Here is a 19841-nt window from a genome sequence, read left to right as displayed (position 1 = left end):
GCCAATCAACTTTCCCTCTGGAAATAGGTCTCCCCAAGTTTTTAATCCTGCTATTTTCAACGGGACAGCCAATGCATCCTCTGCCCACAACGGTGATCCTGGTGTATCCCAAATAGACGACCTATATCCATAATAACTCAGCTTTGCTAGTTTCCTGGTTTTATACCAGAGCTCTGCTACTTCCCGTAGAGTTTTCAATTTCACCTTTTTGAAAAATGTAGGGTCTGAAAAATTATACATGAATCCGTCCTCATCATAGTTGCTCAAGCTTAACATAGCCCAAAAAATATGCCCGATGGATGTAGCCTTCGGTACTCCCATAAGCTTTCTCAAATTTTTTACACGAAAGGCCCAGTCATATAACAAAAAATCTGGGGCTTGTAGCCCGCCCTTATCCCATCTTCTTCTAATTTTCTTCCAAGATAGGCGAGATCCCTTCGAGGCCCAAATAAAAGAACATATCTCGCTTTGTAAACTCTTAAGGCCCTTCTTGTCAAAGTCCCAGGGAATTGTTTCAAACAGAAAAGTCAGTTTTGGTAAAATCACCATTTTAATCAGATTAGTACAACCAAACAGGGTAAGAGGTAGATGACTCCAACTTCGCAGTATAGCCCCTATTTCTTTCTTCACCCTAGAAAAATAAATTTTTGTTAAGTCTGCTATATTCTGCATTATTCTCACGCCTAAGTATCTCATCTCCTTCTTGCATTTAATGTCTTTAGTGTCCAAGTTCCATGCCATTAGCTCTGTTTTACTCTCATTCATTTTATACCCTGAAACCGTGCCAAATTCTTTAGTGAGCTTAAATATGTTTCCCATTGACTCTTTCAAATTTGAAGTGAAAATAATAATATCATCCGCATAGAGACCAATCTTCTTCTTCCACTCACCTGCCTTAAAGGGGACTATTGTATCCATAGCTCTAATCCTACTAGCAAGCGGCTCTATATACAAATTAAATAATAAAGGAGAAATCGGGCATCCCTGGCGCGTACCCCTCATTACCCTAAAAGAGGGTGTCAAAATGCCGTTGACAAGCACCTTAGAGGTAGGGGAGCTGTACAGTGATAGCAGTGTGTTAGTATAACTTGGACCTAGTCCTAGATGCTGAATGAGTTTCTTCACGTATAGCCAATTCACACGGTCAAACGCCTTGGCGGCATCAAGAGCAATAAGAGCAAGAGGGAGATTAAAAGTTGTCGCCATATCTATTGCACCAACCACTGAGAAGGTGAGTTCTTTTAAATATCTGCCCTTCATGAATCCCTTTTGATCCTCGTGAACTAAGTGCGAAATAACTTGACTCAATCTATCGGCCATAATTTTAGTAAACAATTTATAGTCATTATTTAATAATGATATTGGCCTATATGCATCTAAATATTTAGGTGATTTGCCGGGTTTTGGGATCAAAACTATTACTGCTTCATTCCAAGACTCCGGCATCGCTGTATCTCCTCTAAAGATGTCGTTAAAAACTCGATGTAGAAAAGGGGCAATTGAGCCAATCAAGGTCTTGTAGACCTCCAGAGGGAGACCGTCTGGCCCCGGGGCCTTACCTCTCTTACCCTTCTTTATAGCTTTTTCCACCTCCATCAGTGAAATTTCTGAATTCAAAATCTGTTTATATTGGATTGGGAGTGGCTTTATTAACTGTGCCCAAGCTGTCACCTCTTGTGGGTCAGGTACTAACTCCTCCTTGTAAACCGTGGAGAAATGCTCAAAAAAAACTTCTGCAATCCCTCCGCTATCTGTAATAGCTGTGTCTCCTTCGGACCCGTCCACTCTTATTTCCTTAATAAAGTTTCGAACCAGGTCCTTCTTTGCTTTCCATGCCAGAAGCTTACCACACCCCTCTCCATAACTAAAATGTGCCAGGCTGCTAGCATCCCATCTCTCTTTGTTTCTGGCTGCAAGAACTGTGACTAATTCAGCCTTCAGTTTTAAAATGTCAAAAATGGCCTGGTCCCTTAGCTGCTGCTCATTTTCTCCCACGATCCTTGCCTCATTTTGTCTGATTTTTTCTTCCAGATCAATAATTCTACTATAATATAACCTTCTCTTCTTTGCCCCTAAGGCCCCCAGCCTCCCCCTCAAAAAGGCCTTGCACGTATCCCAAACCGTCTCTAGCTTGGCAGTATCTATGTTCGCATTCAGAAAAACATCCAGTTCGCCTTCTACAATCTCCATGGCTTCTTGATCTAACAGAATCGTACGATCTAATCTCCAAACTGGGTTCTGCGTTTTTTGGCCAAACGTCAAATGTAAAAGGATAGCTGAGTGATCTGATAGATGTACACCTACATGACTGATACTTGTAACATGCTCCACCATCCTTAGATCTAACAGAAAATAATCTATCCTTGACCTATGTCTATACTTTTGATTATAGTATGTATAGCCCACCTTCTGGCCCGATTTAATACCCCAAATATCACACATTCCATACTGTGTTAACAGCACTTTTACTCTGTTAGACATCTTAAAATTCCTCTGCGCTCTCTTTCCTGAACGATCTAGGTCTTTATCTATAACCGTATTAAAGTCCCCTGCCATAACAGTGTTGCCAGAAAAGCTTAATAATTCGGCCGCTAATTTATCTAAAGGTCCGAGGTCATCAATATTTGGCCCATAATATCCAACTAAGACAAGGTCTTTCCCAGCCACCGTGGCCTGTACTACGAGCCACCTCCCCCCAGGATCTGCCGCCATAGCACCAAAAGAAAACTGCACTCCTTCCCTAACTAAAATTGCAACCCCTTTAGTCACCATAGTCTGGGGTGTATAATACCTATAAGCTATCCATTTCTGCATTCCAAACATCTCCTTGCTTTCTGCTTCATTTAAATGATGATTTTTATGAGCCAGGGAGTCTTCTAAATATTTTAAAATGATCCTTCTCCTGGATTTCACCCGTAGCCCATTAACATTCCAGGACAAAATCCTTAACTCTTTCTTATTAGCCCCCGTCATTCTCTCTAAAAAAACAACTGATCTTTACATCACTGGTGGCCCTTTGGCCTCTGAGGATTATTTTTTTTTATTTTTCCCCCCCGCTTCCCGCCCCCTAACCCTCCCCCCACCCCCCTCCCTCTGGAAAACCCTTCCTGTCTGCCCATGGCCATAGGCCTTGTGAGTGCAATGGTGGTGGTGCTTCTCTAGTTCCGAGCAATCTTATACATTTGTTGTCTTAGGCCTATAACAAAAGGGGACAATTACAATCCCTAATTTAGAGTGGATGCATCTCGTGTCATCTCTGCGCATCTCTCAATAAAGTCATCCACATCCTCAACTGTACGGAAAGAGTGCATCTTATTTTGCCACATAACTTTAAGAAATGCCGGAAATTTAAGCTGAACTGTGGCACCCAAGTTCCTGAGAGGCTCCATTCGCTTTCCCATCTCCCATTGCCTGTTCGCCGTTACGGGGGACAGGTCTGATCTGATTTCTGCTTTTGCTCCATCGACTGTTAAGGATTTCTTTTTCAAGGCAACTGACAAGATACTCTATTTTAGATTATATTAAAAAATATTAATTAAAATTTTCCTCGGTTTAGTCCTATTAGGATTCATCCTAAAAGGATCTCGATGTACCCTCTGTATGTCAGCAAAAATAGTCTCTTCATCTATCTCTAGCTCTAACTCTGTACTCAAAAGATGCGCCACATATCTTTTTATGTCTGTACCCTCGCTGTTTTCAGGCAACTTCAAGATTTTTAAGTTATTGCGCCTCTGCATATTTTCTAGGCGCTCCATCCTTTCATCCTGTGCTCTGTCTAGAAATTTGATCTCATCAATTTCCTTTCGATTGGTCAAAACCTCTTCGCGGAGTTTCTTCGCCTCTAACTCCAGGGCCTCTGTACGCTGACTTGGTTCGCTAAACTTAGCCTCTAAACTGTTACATGAAGCCTGAATGTTTGCCTGATTGGCCTTCACAACATAGAATCCTTCCTTCATATCCCTATCTAATTTCCTCAGGAGGGTGACTATGTGTATATCTGGATTATCCTCTTCTTGCTAAGGCAACCCTGTGTTTCCCCCAGAGTGCAAATTGTCCTCTTGTATTGAGGGTTCCTGCGTCTCCCTTATGACCTCTGTCTTGCTCTCAGCCACCATCAAAGGCTCCATGTCTTCCCTGCCCGAAGTGTTTATTACAGGCTTATCCACCTCTCCTCCGTCAGCCATACTCTCCTCTCCTACTCCCTGACTCAAACCTCCCGAATCCTCCCCTAGAACCTGGTACCTATTGGGACTCAGTGGAAGGATCTGGCCTTGCTCAAAACTCACCCTGTCAATGTTCGGTCGCAAAATTAGCGTTTTTGGGATTGTTTTAAAATATGTATTGAGAGAAGGAGAAGGAACTACTTTATGCTTTGCTTTCTTACTCGAAACTACGTTGTGCCGCTTTAATGACCTGCCTCGAGTCAGCCCTTTCCTTTCCTTGAAATTTTCCAGCTGTTTTTGTAAATCTCCCACCTTTGCCTTACTTGCTGCAGCCAAGCCTGAGCTCCTTAATACATATGCGGCCCTCCCTAAATCCGCCCTCGTCCTCGTACCTGTAGTGGTATCGTCACCTAGAGGAGCCGGTTTGCTGCTCCCTGCTTTGGCATTTAAGTCGTGTATATGCTCCAGTCCTCTTCCACGGCCGCCACCGGCTCTCAGTGCAATTTTTGCCGCCGCCCGTCTCCCCCTTCCTACCTCCTGGGCAGCCCTTGTCCAGCCAGCTGCTGCTACTGCTGCGGGACTCGCCTCTCCCGCCGCGCTTCCACGGACGACTAACCCCGCCTCCTCCAGAGGCTCGCTGCCGTCCTCACCTGTTCGCTCCGTGGCGTTCGTCTCCATGCGATACCACTGCTCTCAAGAAAGACGCCCGAGACAAAATCCTCCAAAATTCTTTAGCAGCAGCTCAGCTCAGCCTAATTTCAGCTCCGCAATCCTTTCGGTGTCAGTGTCCTCCGGCCAAAAACAACTTTCCCTCACACAATCAGCGCACCACCACCTCCGTGCACTCGCGACCCGCAACTAGCCGGCCGCCATGTTTTCCCCTCCTTCGTTGTACGGATGGACTCTTGTTCGCCCTCCACAATCCCATATTGTGTAGTGTGCTTGTCCTGTCCTTCTACCGCTCCAGCTGCTAAACTCCACTGGATGTGCAATAAACATCCAGTGATACACTGCTGTGTTATGTATTACCTATTTTATGTATGAATATGTGGAAGAATGTAGAGATAGTGATTCACCTTACGTCAATGATGCTCATCTAATGGGATGCCAGTCACAGTATGCTACATAGCCTATTGTGTTTTTGGTGCCCTAAACACTATAATGGGGACGCATGCATTAGTCACATCCCTGTCCGGACATGTACTGAACCACGCCCAGAGCCCCAGAGTCATTGTGGCTATCCCTGCCCTGTTCCGTCGTAGGTCACGCCACGCCACGCCACGCCACTCCAATTACGTTCCGACCTTGGCCCCACATAGCTACCTGTCACAAGCATACTCGCTGTTGGTGTGCAGGTCAGTGGTCTAGTCGTCAACATGTCATGGCCACTCCCTGAGGGCAGGTTTGCACACACACCATACCTATCTGGCACATGCGCCACAGGCCATTTGGCCACGCAAATATAATGGATCGACAACGTTACATCCTTTATTGCCGGTGATGACTGGATGGTAGATCCTCCACGGGTCTGAATCATAAAGAGTCCATGAAAAGTTGCGCAGAGGGTTAGTTGCACCCTGAGCTGTATGGCCATCATGGGCCTACCACCACATGGCGCGGACTTGAGTTGCACAGGGTTAGTGCCACCCGAGGAGGATGTGGCCATCAGGGGCCTACTACCACGTGGCGCAGACTTGAGTTGCACAAAGTAGTGCCACCCGAAGCTGATGTGGCCGTCAGGGGCCTACCACCATGTGGCAGGGACTTGAATTGCACAGGGTTAGTCGCATCCTAAGTTGTATGGCTGTCAGCGGCCTACCACCCATGGCGCTGGCTTGCATAGCACAGGGTTACCGGCACCAGAAGTTGATGTGGTCTCTGCCATTGAAGACTCAGGACTCAGCCACATGTGTGGGATCTGCTGGGCCGCGGAGCGGGTCCACATAATGCGCACCAAACCATGGTAACGGGACCAGGCCCTGGAGCTTTCATGGGCACGTTGAGTGCCCACTGGTAGACACTCCGGTGGCAGCGGTAATTATTTGGTCATGGAACTGCAGGGGTGGCTGTCTCTCTCTCTCTCTCTTCCCTCTCTTCCCTCTCTCTCTCACTCTCTTCCTTTCTTACCTTCTATCTCTCTCACTTTCTCTCCCTTTCTCACTACCTTCCTTTCCTTCCCTCTCTGGCTTTTTTTCCTTCTCTCTTTCTCTGTGTCTCACTCCTTTGATATGCGCATTATACACGTCTTTATTTTGTGCTTCATTTTCCAGGCTGTGTCGTCAACATTGATGGACCCGACAGGAGTCTTCCGTCTTGTTGTTTTATGTTGAGTTTGTTAAATTTCATTAACATTTTTGGTTGTTACTTGAGTGATGTATGACTCTTTCTCGTTCTTATTACTGTTATTAGGTGTTGTCCACCATGGTGTTAAATTTTGGGGCAGTTATCGCGGGAATACTGGTTATGTCTGCAGCTTGCACCAGCTTCTGAATAGTGTGTTAGATTTATCTCAACTTTAGTTGCATTAAAGTGCTGATACTGAGATGCAGAATAGGCGTTCCCGTACAAAAACATACAAGGTGCACCTTGGCGATGTATTCTAAATACTAAAATCCTATATTGAATTGCACTGTGGTAGTGGGTGCATTTACAATGTACACACAAAATCAATGAAGAAATCTCATTGTATTTATATTGATTGGAAATAGTGGTTCAGGTGCTGGATCTTGACGGGATGCACTGCCCAGTTTGTTTATTTTTCTGTAAACGAAAAAAAACACATCACAACTAAAGGCAAAAACTGCGATGCGAAACTAATTCTGGCGATAAGCTGCGTTAGCACCAGGGATTTAACACCTGCTTTCTGCTGGTGTTAAGCAGGACGACTACCTGCAGCATAAAACGGAACACAGCCAAGAGCCACACCGGAACACCCACAGGTGCCATAGATTCAATGAGCATGATACATGGATACCCATGAGAGCCACAGCACTCCCCGCAAAAACCCCAGGACTGCTAACGCCCCCCGAACCCGCATCTGAGCAAGAGTGTCCGTGTGGTCATTGTCATTGTGTTAGCATGATGGGCACGGGCTCTACAACATCACAATGTGCTGTCTTCAGCAGACGTTACCATGTCACCTCAGCGTGGGCAGTGAGCCTGGACATATAGCTACGCACGCCTCCTCCTGCATGCACAAACGGCGTTTTCTGGTCCAGCGTACACAGGTCAGCGCAAGGATGTGCCTATTTAGCAAGGGGAGCAGGGCGTCTCGGACATATCCATGTGTAGGAAGTGCGGTAAGTGTGTCTCTGTTTTCTGGTATGGCCACCACAAGGGCCACAGCAGTCGATGTTGTAAAGTGGCATGCACCACCTCCAAAGGGCAGTGTCACGGTGTGGTTGGACTGCGCAAATAGGCATTACAATGGTGTGCTGTAGGAGTGCATAGGATACAACAGTGCAGCGCACAAAAATGTGTGGGGGCTCGTGGGAGGGAGGAGCAGCTGTGGGTCAACGTAACACACAGTGAATCCGCCCATGTGCCACGTGCTGGGCATCTCATCCATGATGACCAGGATCGCAGACATCCCACAACACCCACGCCCGACCTCTGTACACATCCTGTAAAAATGCAGCTGGAGAAGTTACTGTAGGGATGAAAGGTTGTTTGGCTGAGCTAACTTGCGCAAGCACATATGCTGCTCTGAGAAGGAACATGCAAGTTACCAGCCCCCCTGACAGATACGATAATATTTGTATCCGTGTCCCACACTACGCACTACCCGATTCGAGAACCACAAGTATACATCCCACACTCAAAAGTCCTTTGTTGTAGTTAGCGTGCGTGAAATGACCTTCACACGTACTCCCACCACACCCCGGCCCTGCACCCATTGCACACAGTCCTGGCTCATTGCACCAAGCTGGTCCATTTCATCCACAAGACTGGCACACAGCAAGCCAGTGCAGCTACAAGCAGAGCCACTGACACAATGGCAGGGCATCCCGAACACATGGTCGACTCCATTTACGTCCACCTATACCTTGTACGTCTGCTGCATGTCCTGGGTGCACTGCCTTTGGAGGATCAATTACTGGCTGAGCTTCTGCATTGCGGACGTCACCTGCATTCAACCTGTATTGCAATGTTGCACGTGCCTATTCAAGTGGTGCATGGACGTGTGCCCCTCCAACATGTGGGAAGCTGACATGGATTACGATGGGTGTGTGGGCCCCCTGTTGGGCCACGACCAGGAGTGATGCCCGTGTATGGCATGCATGGATGTTTGGCATGCATGTTGGGAACTGGGACTGGGTGATTACATGTGTCGTAGTATGCAGTGAGCAAATTGACCCACTCCCCGATTCTGCTTTGGTGCACATTCGGTACCGTGGTTCGAGTAAGCAAACTGTCCTGGTCAGCTGATGGATTATGTCGACGACATGTCAAATATTGTGGACATTAGATATAGTGACTTACGCAGCTGCACTTTCGTTCATGGACGAGTGAAAAGGTACCTACAACCACGACTCGATGTCCCACATTGCACGTTGTGGTGTTGGGTTCAAATCAGGCCTACATACTCTGCTAAACTCTCGAACACCTTAGTATAGAAGTTGGCACGGACACTGGAAAAGGTAAAAGACAAGTTTATTAAGACCCCATGGGGTGGTGATACATTCCTACAGCACCCTTCGGCAATGTAAGAAGTAGCACACCGAACATCGGTGCGCGACCTCTTTTATATAGTTGTAATAGCAATAAAAAGATAGGCGGTTACAAGTTACACATTTTAGGTACATATAAGGTCATTTTTGGAACACAGCCAACGTGTGGGAGGAGTTCAATAACACTGGTCAGTTAGTGCTAACATTCCTAAAGAGTGACCAGCTGATGCATAGTACGCATGTGCGCTTGACCAGTACTAAAAATAGCCTGTTGTCGAGCAGAATAGGGACCATGGGTATCAAGGAAGGACGAAAGGGCACACTGACCACGAGGCAGCGTGTTCATAGGAAACGGAGGTCAGAGGGATTCAAAATGGCCCCCGTTCATTTTGGTCAAGTTAACAGAAAAGACCGTGTAGCTGTGCTAAACGCTAACTCAGGAGCTGCCAAAACACGACAGACGGCCCTTTTAGCGTTTAGCAAAAGCTACCTCATAGTGAACGTAGTCAGAATGTTCATCCTCAATGTTAATAGCCATTATTTTCAATACTTCATCATTGATCAGTTTCTCTTGCTTAACAATAGCTCGTTTGGATGGAATACAGGCTGTGATACATACAGAACATAATGTAGGGCCACATTGAATACATAGACAAAGGAAAAATAGTACTCCAATAAAAACACAGAGAATCGTTAATAATTTCCAACCCCAAGTACTAGCAGGGTCCAAAACCAACCAGAAAAGGTCCATGTCCCATTTTCTGGGTGGATCTCAGCAGCTATCTTATGTAATTTTGTAATCGAATCATATACGGAAGGTGAGTTATCTGGCACGTACACGCAACAACTACTTCCGATGACGCGGCATGCTCCGCCCCTATCAGCTAGTATCACATCCAGAACCATTCGATTCTGGAGCGCCACAATTCTGGTAATTTGCAATTCCTCAGTAATATTCCCTAAAGCAGAGGCAGTTTCATTAGCGACAGCTTCCACCACACGTGTAAGCCGCCTTATCTTCCTGCTATTCAGTGCAGCTCCTACGAATGAGAATAACCCCAAATTGAAATCTACATATTGTTGTAAAGTGGTATCAGTCTGGTCTATTTCATCAAGATCTACTGTTCTTTTAACTCTGTTCAGTATGAAATCATGGTACAGAACGTAATCATTGTGGTACATGGGAGGAGCAATAAATACAGGTGGTAATACAAAAGCTATATAACATGTTCCTAACCATCCCAATGGTAGACGATGGTATCCCTTATTTCCACAAATAAAATATGTGTTACGTGAAGCTACAAATGCAATTCCAGTTGGTGTATCAAAGGTAAGTGTAATATTACATTCACTGCTGCCTACAGGGATTGTACCTTTATTTCTAATACACAAATCTGCTTTTGTATCAATGACTGTTAACATATGCGAGCTCGTCACATTTATAAGTCTTTGATTCGTATATACACGAGGTGTAGAGACATTGTCCGGACGGTACTCTTCCCATTCAAACTTAGTTCCTTCAGCGTGTGGATAGCCATCTTTGTCGTTATAACATATTTTATTCAACCGAAAAAGTAGTCCACCTTTCGTTGGCCATCGCAGAGTAAAAAGAAGAGTGTACCAAGCATGACAAGAACCATTATGAGAAAACGGGAGAGGAATGAGTGGTGTTCCTCCCTTCTTCTGATGTCCGGGCAACATTCCACATACCCAACAATTGGACGTGTTGGTCATGTTATGAGTATGATGCAAAATCTTAATAAAGCTGTTATTCAAATAAGTCTGCCTATGTCTTTCTTCGTGAAAAGGCAGAGTGAAATGAAAATGTTCAGATGGACTTGGAGTGGTGGGCAGCAAATGTTCTCGTACAGGAAACAACAGTTCTATAGTCCAAGCTAATACTGCGATCACCACTACGGTCAAGACAAACAAAACAGCACCAAGAATTCTCCCTTTTCGTGTCGAAGGAGATGCCATAGTTCAAAAAACAATACTCTTCACAAGCAACACTAAGCGAGAAAAAATAAAACGATGGTTCTGAACCGAGGCTGCCGTTGATTTGTTCTCCGGGATTCAAGACGGGTGTCGCTACACTGGGCAGAACTGATCCCCCCCCCTTGATATTCCCGGCTTCCGTTTCACAAACCTCAGAGCGGTTACCAACCAGTTTCAAAAACACAAAAGGAATCTTATTTCCTGGGGCGTAGATTGTACTTCACTTTATCAGAAACAACGTGGTCCGGGAAGGCTCCCTCCAATTCATCAGGCGTGACAGCTGGGCTCTTTTCTGTATCCAAAATCTTTCTGTAGTCGGATAGCACCACAGGGCTCACCAGATCCGGAGAGACACGTCGGCAGTGCGTTGAATGTATCCACCGCTTCTTGTTGGTGACTCTCACAGCAGTTCGCATAGCCAGCAGCACTTGCTCAGGGCCATGCCATCTCGGTTCCAAACTGCTGGATCGCTCAAATACTTTGACCATCACGTGGTCCCCAGGGCGGAGATCGTGAGCCTCACCAGTGAAGTTATCAGGGAGCGCCTCTCGAACCTGTTGATGAATAGAAAGCAAATCATTTGTTAATCGTGCCAGATAATCGTTCATCATTATACAAGGCATATCATGTATCAAACGAGGTTTTGGAACTCCCCAAATATTCATAGGCCTTCCAAACACCACTTCGTAGGGTGTGAGGCCAGATCGAGAATGTGGCACTGACCGAATGGACAGCAATGCCAGAGGCAAAGCGTCCGGCCATTTCAGAGATGTAGATGCCACTATCTTTGCTAGCTTCAGCTTCAGAGTTGCATTGTATCGTTCTACTAAACCTGCTGATTGAGGATGAAAAACAGCATGAAATCGTTGCTTGATTCCCAATCCTTTCAGGACGTATTCCACTACTTTGCCAATGAAATGAGGGCCATTATCACTCCACATAAGTTTACAAACACCGTAGCGCGGGAAGTACTCCTTGAGTAACACCTTAGCTGTTGTCAATGCTGTATTGTCTTTCGTAGGGTAAGCCTCAATCCATTTGCTGAAGGCACACACCACTACTAGGACATACTTGAGATTATTACAGCGTTCCAGCTGGATGTAATCCATTTGTAGTACTTCGAATGGTGCAGTAGGTGGAACAAACCCTCCTTTAGGAGTATGAGTCCCTTGTCCGGGATTGTGCTGCAAACATATCAGACAGGTCTGCACTACTCTCTTAGCCGTGCTAGCAATGTCAGCATTTTCCCAAACTCGTGTAAGCAATTTAGTAATTGCGAGAGCTCCAATGTGTGCCAGCCCGTGTGTCATTTGCACCATTGTTTGTAAATAGGCCATGGGTAGTTTCCATCTCTCCATATCTTTACTACGCCAGCAACCCTCATCATCCAATACTCCTTCAGTGGCCCATTTCATAAGTTCTGCCTCAGATGCTGACTTCTGTATATCTAGTATTTCTTCTCTAGCATCATGCCACCGCTCAGCTTGTGACTTCACCACATACATGGGGAAATTATTTTGCAGCATAGCGGTCTCTCTCGCAATGCGGTCTGCGAAAGCATTGCCTTGCCCTATTTTATCCGTCACCTTTTTGTGTGCACTGCACTTGACTATTGCAACTTTCTTTGGGCATAACAGTGCATTCAGGAGATCGCGTACCAATTCTCCATGCATGATGTGTACTCCGTGTGAAGTCAGGAATCCTCGTTCCTTCCAAAGTAGGCCAAAATCATGCACTACTCCAAAAGCGTAACGACTATCCGTGTAAATGTTCACACATAGCCCAGCACTTAACTCACATGCTTTCGTTAAGGCTATCAATTCAGCTGCTTGAGCCGATTTCTGGGGTATTCGTGCTGCTTCTACCACGGTCTTAAGTGTCGTGATCGCATAAGCTGCAGAAGTCGTACCATCTGGTAACCTCACGCACGATCCATCAACCCACAGTTCCCCATCTACATCTGGAAACGGTATATCCTGTAAATCAATACGACCCTTTGTCTGTTCCTCAGTCAGAAAAACACAATCATGTTGTTCTTCCTTCTGGGTCTCAGCAACAGGATCCGGCAGTAAAGTAGCAGGATTCAGTGTCGCACATCGCTTTAGTGTGATGTGCGGCACCAACAACGTTAGCTCATATCCTGTCAAACGGGCACTGGTTAGATGCTGCGTTTTTGTTTGATTCAGTAACGCATCTACCGCATGGGGAACTAGCACCAACAATTTGTGTGACAAAACTATTCCCTCACTTTGTCGTATCGCAACTGCTGTTGCTGCAACTGCTCGAAAACATCCAGGCAATCCTCGAGCCACAGGGTCGAGTACCGCCGAGAAGTATGCACAAGGCCTCTGTTTGTCTCCGTGTGTCTGCACTAACACTGACAATGCACACCCATCCTTCTCGTGTACATATAATGTAAAAATCTTCGTGTAATCAGGTGTGCCTAACACTGGTGCAGAACAAAGAGCTTGTCTCAATTGTTCAAAAGCGTTCTGACATTCATCCGTCCATTCAATGGGAATCGGTGTATCTTTAGACAACAATGCTAACAATGGTTTAACGATATGTGAAAAACCCAATATCCATTGCCTACAAAAAGACGTCAAACCTATAAAGGCGCGAACATCCTTCTGAGTGCGAGGGACTGGAGTATCTAGGATTGCTTGAATTCGATCTGGTGTCAATGCACGGCCCTCCTTAGACAAAAGATGACCGAGGTAGGTCACCTTTGGTCTACAATATTGCAGCTTTTTCTTCGAAACTTTATGATTATGTTTGGCCAGGAAGGAAAGCAAGGAAAAGGTACTCTTCTCACATTGTTCTGGTGTGTCTGCAGCAAGTAAGATATCGTCTACATATTGAATGAGAACCACTCCCTCTTGTAAGTCAAAGGAATCAAGCTGTCTTTTTAATGCCTGACTATAAATGCTAGGACTTTCAGTATAGCCTTGAGGAACTCGACAGAATCTGTACGATTTATTATTTAATGTAAAGCCGAATAGATATCGACTGTCAGGATGTACAGGGATCGAAAAGAAGGCATTCTTCAAATCGATGACTGTAAAAGTAGTTGCCGTCGATGGAACCAACGTAAGCAACGTGGTGATGTCAGACACCACCGGGTACTGAGGCACTACTATCTTGTTTATTTCCCTCAAATCAATAATGAAACGGTAAACCTTAGCATCTGTATCTCTTTTAAGGATCGGTAAAATTGGGCTATTGCAAACATTGTAGGGGACTTCCTCAACTACTCCTGCCAAAATCAAATCATTCACAATGTGCATCAAAGCAAGTTCTCCTTCTCTGGAAATCTTATATTGTGGGACACGTGGTAGAGATACTCCCTCCTTCACAGTAATACGTACTGGAGGAATTATCATCTGTCCTACATCCGTGTCTGAAGTGGCCCACAACGTTTTTGGTAAGGAGGCCAATACTTCAGATTCATGGAGAAAACACACTCGCTCAAATTCTGGGTAATTCTCATTCAACATAACTCTCACTCCTTCTGGGGCACAGCGAATAGTAGCTCGAAAGTGTTTTAACATATCGAGTCCCATAATATTATCTGGTGTATTTGGGGACAATAAAAAGGGACAAAGGGCAGCAAAGTTATCAACATGAAATGCAACTGGTTGAGACAGTGGGCTAGAAGTAGGTGTTCCATCGAACCCTATTGCTGTAATTACCTCGCCAGACAGGGGAGCCCTTGGAACCAAGTATTTGGACAAAGCGCTACGAGTAGCTCCTGTATCGACCAGAAATTGATCAGTAGAACCCAGAACATGTGCTTCTATATACGGACCCCTTTGATCAACTGGTACCTCAACCGATTCCACACCCCATCCTACGCAATCCTATGCATAATGCTCATCCCGTGGTTCAGCAGAACCACCCTCATTTATCTGATATTGATTGCGATTATCAAACGTATTATAATCTGACTGACCACGACCCCTTGCTCCATATCCTCCACGATCATTTGTACCATAGCCTCCTCGATCATTCGTGCCATAACCTCCTCTTGACCCTCCATAATAATTCCTAGACCTTCCACTTCCTCGTCCCCTCAAATTACGCTGCTCTCGAAACACCGGACAGTCTGCAATCCAATGCCCAAACTGTTTGCAGTATGCACATTGATTCACAGAAATGTCAGAACGAGGGGGAGGAGCATTACTGTATGATCCTCGCCCTCCTCTGTTATTTCCTCTCGTAGCCTGAACCTGGGCTAACATTACCTTCGTCTTCAAATCCTTTACTTTCTTTTCACTACTTTCTTTTGCCTCTAATTCCTGTCTTTCATAATATTGAGCCATAGTCAATAAAGAAGCAGGGGTTGCTGTGGTCCATGAACTTTCACTCGTTTTCAATCGTTTCGCAATCTCCGGTAGGAGATTAGCCACATACTTATCAACGAATAAATGCCTGCCAGTATCTTCTGTCAATAATTGACCACTGTAATCATGGAACGCTTCCTCGAAGCGAGAGAAAAAATCGGAAACTGATTCATCCGCTTTCTGCTTACAAGAGGCTAATATAGTCCAATCAATCTTTTTAGCGGGAGCAAGAGTCTTTAGTTTTGTTAGTATGGCCCCTGGAAGGTCTAATATTAATTGACACGGCTTACATGCTGGTTCCCTATCCAAGTCAGCCTGAACAAGATCTTTCCAAGTGGCCCCGAGAGTCGTGAGGTCATCAAACTTACGAATCGCTCTCCACATATCAGGGGGCAATATCAACCCGAAAAATAGATCAATATCAACTAACGTCATGATACACGAAGAAATTGCACTTTCAACATTTTCATAAAAAGCCGCAGGGTTTTTACGGGGATCAGGTAAAGCATTCTTAAGCGCCATAACATCTGCTCTATTCCAAGGCGTATAAACCCAATTATATACAAAATACCCTTTCGCATTGTCGTGTATTTCTATAGGTTCTGAATCGATCCCCCTATTCCTGACCCTATTCTGGTTAAACTACCTAGCTAGTTAACTAACAGTCAGCCCATGAGGCAAGAAATTCCCCATGATGCAGATACCGTTATCTGACGCAGTCACACTACGGCACAGGAACGTGTTATCTGATTAGGTCATAACGCTTGAGATCTAATTAGACAAGCGATATTCCTCCAGCCCCTGATAAGGCATACGACGTTCTCATAACAAATCAAACCTATGACAACCTGGATAATCCGTGCGGCCATTGTTTTGATTTCACAGAGAACTTTAGTAAAGAATGTGCTAACGAGCAAGTCGTATGACATCTTTATTGACGTACCTATGTCCATCCTTACGTCAATCCCGGCACCTTTAAGGTATAAATATTGCCGATCTTGCCCTATGCAAAACACACGCGTGGTGACAAGACGGAGCAGCCATACTTGCCGAAGCCAAGAGCAGAAGCAGACCCCGCAGGCAACAGCCCCGCCTTCCTGACGCGCTGAGAGACGCGCTGCTATCTCAAGCCGAGAGACCCAGCACCGGCGCTTCTGGGTAGCCCTCGCAGGCAGCCTGGAATATCGAGAGCAGAGAAAGAGATACCATTCCTCATTCATCCTAAATTCCAGGTACAGAACTGAATAACCCCTCCTAGAGAATTCTTTAGTTATTCACTTGGCAAAAACAAACTTAACTTAAACTGTAACTTTCTATTCCCGCCCACGCATTAGACTTAGGTCAGGTACACGGGGTAGGCGTATTTAGAAACACCAGTTGAGTACGTTTAGTCAAATGTATATGTGTATGTAAATATATTTTAATCATTTTAAACATCATATGGCTCAGAAACCATATCAATGTTTTTACAGTATTATTTTATACTATTGCTTCTAATGTATGCACTTTACTTAACTATAAGTATCGCAATAATATCGATCCATTTCTCTTGTACGAGAAAAGAGACTGATCAATAAATAACACCTTTTATTGAACACGCCCGTCTCTTCCTTTTCTCTACATTCTGATGAGACTAAGAATGCACGTACTGACTGAGTAAAATAATTGCCTTGTGCTCACACGACTCTCGAGATTGACTCTTGATTAGGGGAGAGCAAAGTTGTCATGTTCTATGGTTGTCAGAAACTAAATCCCTTCTTGTCTAATCAGGGAAGTTAATCCTTCCTTGAACATTCGAGAAAGTTTCTAGCGAACTCTGAGCTTAGCTGGCAAACCCAAAAATTAAGTCTAGTATCGACAGTAGTAGACCTAGTTAACGTCTGGCCTAGGCCTTTACTGCTGTAGGTACTATTCCAATGCGCAGAGCCTATTGGGAAAATAGGAACTACACTACATGGCGCCCAACGCGTTTGGAAAGGGCAATAAAACTAACGTAAGACATTTAGAGTAACTCAGTCGTGCTTTCTCACTCAGACCCCTTTTCCCAAATACTCCAAAGACGTCTGGAGTGGGTGAAAGGTTATTATATCCTCCAAAACCTCGCAGGAGGGAACTCCTATGTACGGTTCTTGGTCTAGTCAACGTTGAAGGATAAAACAGTTCCAGAATATTGTGCATCTAATCTCTGTTTCCATAAAGAAACCTGATCTGCAAATAAAAATAATACCATCCTGTCAGTAAAATGGGAGACAGTGATGGAGAAAGAGAGGCAATTAGATTAGCTACTGAAATAGCAGATGCTGATGCTACCATGCAAACAGCAGACCCAGATATAATACTCATCCAGGTCGCCAAAAGGAGATCTATAACCTTAAAACTTATAGAAAATGGACTGACACCTAGAGGTGGCACAGTCATATTCGTAATTGAGGCACACGAATATCGGCAGACAGAGGTATACTATACATGGATACATTTTCCAGCAGCAAATGCTGTAACAAAGTACTTCCACTATTACAAAGTAGAGGAACCTCCTGAAACGTACACTCCTTTCGAGGAGGTGGAAGTACCACTCAAATTCCAAGAGCATTTGCTCTTATTTGATGGCGCCCTAAAACATAATAATCACATTACAAGGCTCGGTCCTTTAGGAAGACCAGGAGCAACGTGGCCGATCTTAGTCGGATACACACCACATCCAGACATCGACGAGATAACTGCAGCAGAGCTGTTAATACAGCTAAAACAACTACTAAAAATTCACAGACAATTAGTTCAGTATGTAATGCGGACTTCAACAATTCAGCCAGCGATAAAACTTCCACAGCTGACCCCTCACCAGGGGAACACAAATAAAATTACACCACAGAACATCCAATCCTGCCTAGGTAAGGTTCCAGCTAAACGGGAACAGATACCATTCTGGTTGGCACAGAAAATCACCCAAATAGAGGCGGTGTTTCCTGACACCACCCCACTAGAGAAACACAGGATTCTGACTATATGTCACCCAATGGGAATCGCACCACACATTGAGGACTGTGAGACATGGGGTACAGTCTTTGCTTCCATCTACACAAAAACGCACGGTGTTCCATCCATTTCGGTAATACCAGATGTGCTAAAACAAATTCAAGATGAATATGGTCCAGAACCTGCTTTAACTCTTGGTATGAAATTACTGAAAGACTTCAAGCAGGTCTCGGCTATATTACTAGCCAACATAAAGGGTGAAGCAGCAAACGTGGCGATCCGCCAGAGGTTAAAAGAGACAGATATAGCAGACCAACCAGCTGAAATTGCCAGAATCATAGAAAAATCCTATGAAGAACTAGGCAGAGATAGTCTAGGTGGAATACCAGTAAAACCGCAACTGACTACAAGTCCAGAAAAAATGTTTTTTAATAATAATAATAATTCACCAAAAAAGAACTGGGATGGGAACAAACAATCCAATCCAAAAGAAAAGAAATTCCAGTCCAGAGGAAGGTCTCCTAGGCGAAGAGAGAAATCTCCAAACCCGAGACAAAGGTCACCTCAGAGTGAACCCTCTGGGAATAGATATAACCTTAGAAATAGGGATAATATTAAAAAACCTGATAGATATCAAGACATTGATACACGTCCCTCTCAATCTTTTCAGAATTCCTCGCAGAAATCGGAAAGAAGAGGACGATCAGAAGAGCACGCCAAGTCCAAAGACAAGGAACCTGCTCAACTGAAAAAGAAATCACAATTTCCAAAAAAGAAGGTAGCCAGTATCAAGGTAGTTAACAATGCCGAGAATACTGAGGACACAATTGAAAAACGGAGAGTGGGCTCAGACAATGCTAGACAGCGCAGCAGAGGTGAGCATAGCTCGCAAAGTCCTTATGAATCATCTGGAGACAGTGGACACGAATGAATACCTTCAAGTGGAAACTGCAGATACCAGAGTTAGCAAGCCCCACAAAATATACGAGATAACATTACGTATAGAGGGAGATAAGACTAGGAAAATAAGGGGACTATTTTGGGATAACCTATCCAAGGGCTATGACATCCTTCTAGCTGAAAAAGACTGGCCACCGGAGTTTGTCAGGGAGTGCCCTCATGGCGAAGAAGTAATTATGCCTGCCTTCTCGAATCAAATACCGATTCATAAAAAATACACACTTGCTAGAAAGTGGGCAGTGGCCTTAGCACCTGCTTTATATAAAAATCACGTAGGATGGGATGAGGATTCTCCTCCTCACAAAGTCCAGCTAAAATCACAACCAACTGCACAAAGGCAGTACCCAATTAAGCAAGAAGCTAAAAAACAAGTAAATGAAATACTAGATCAGCTAGAATACCAAGGGGTGATTGAAACTTGCACCTCACAAATGAACAATCCTTTGTTTCCGGTCTCCAAACCAGACAATTCGTACCGTCTAGTTTTGGATTACCGACACCTTAACACATGTTGCAAAACCTTTGCAGTGCAAAACTCACACAGTGCTGCACTAATGAATAACATAGTGCGCAAAAAATACAAAACAACCTTGGACATCTCCAACGGATTCTTTTGTCAAAACATAGCACCAGAGAGCAGATATTTAACTGCATTCTCAGTAAATGGCACTCAAAAACAATTCTGTCGGTTAGCCCAGGGGTACAAGAATAGCCCGGGGGTATTCTCAGCGAGAGTA

The sequence above is a fragment of the Lissotriton helveticus genome, chromosome 8 (assembly GCF_964261635.1).
Source record: "Lissotriton helveticus chromosome 8, aLisHel1.1, whole genome shotgun sequence".
Lineage (NCBI taxonomy): Eukaryota > Metazoa > Chordata > Amphibia > Caudata > Salamandridae > Lissotriton > Lissotriton helveticus.
Note: the sequence above shows the minus strand (reverse complement) of the source record.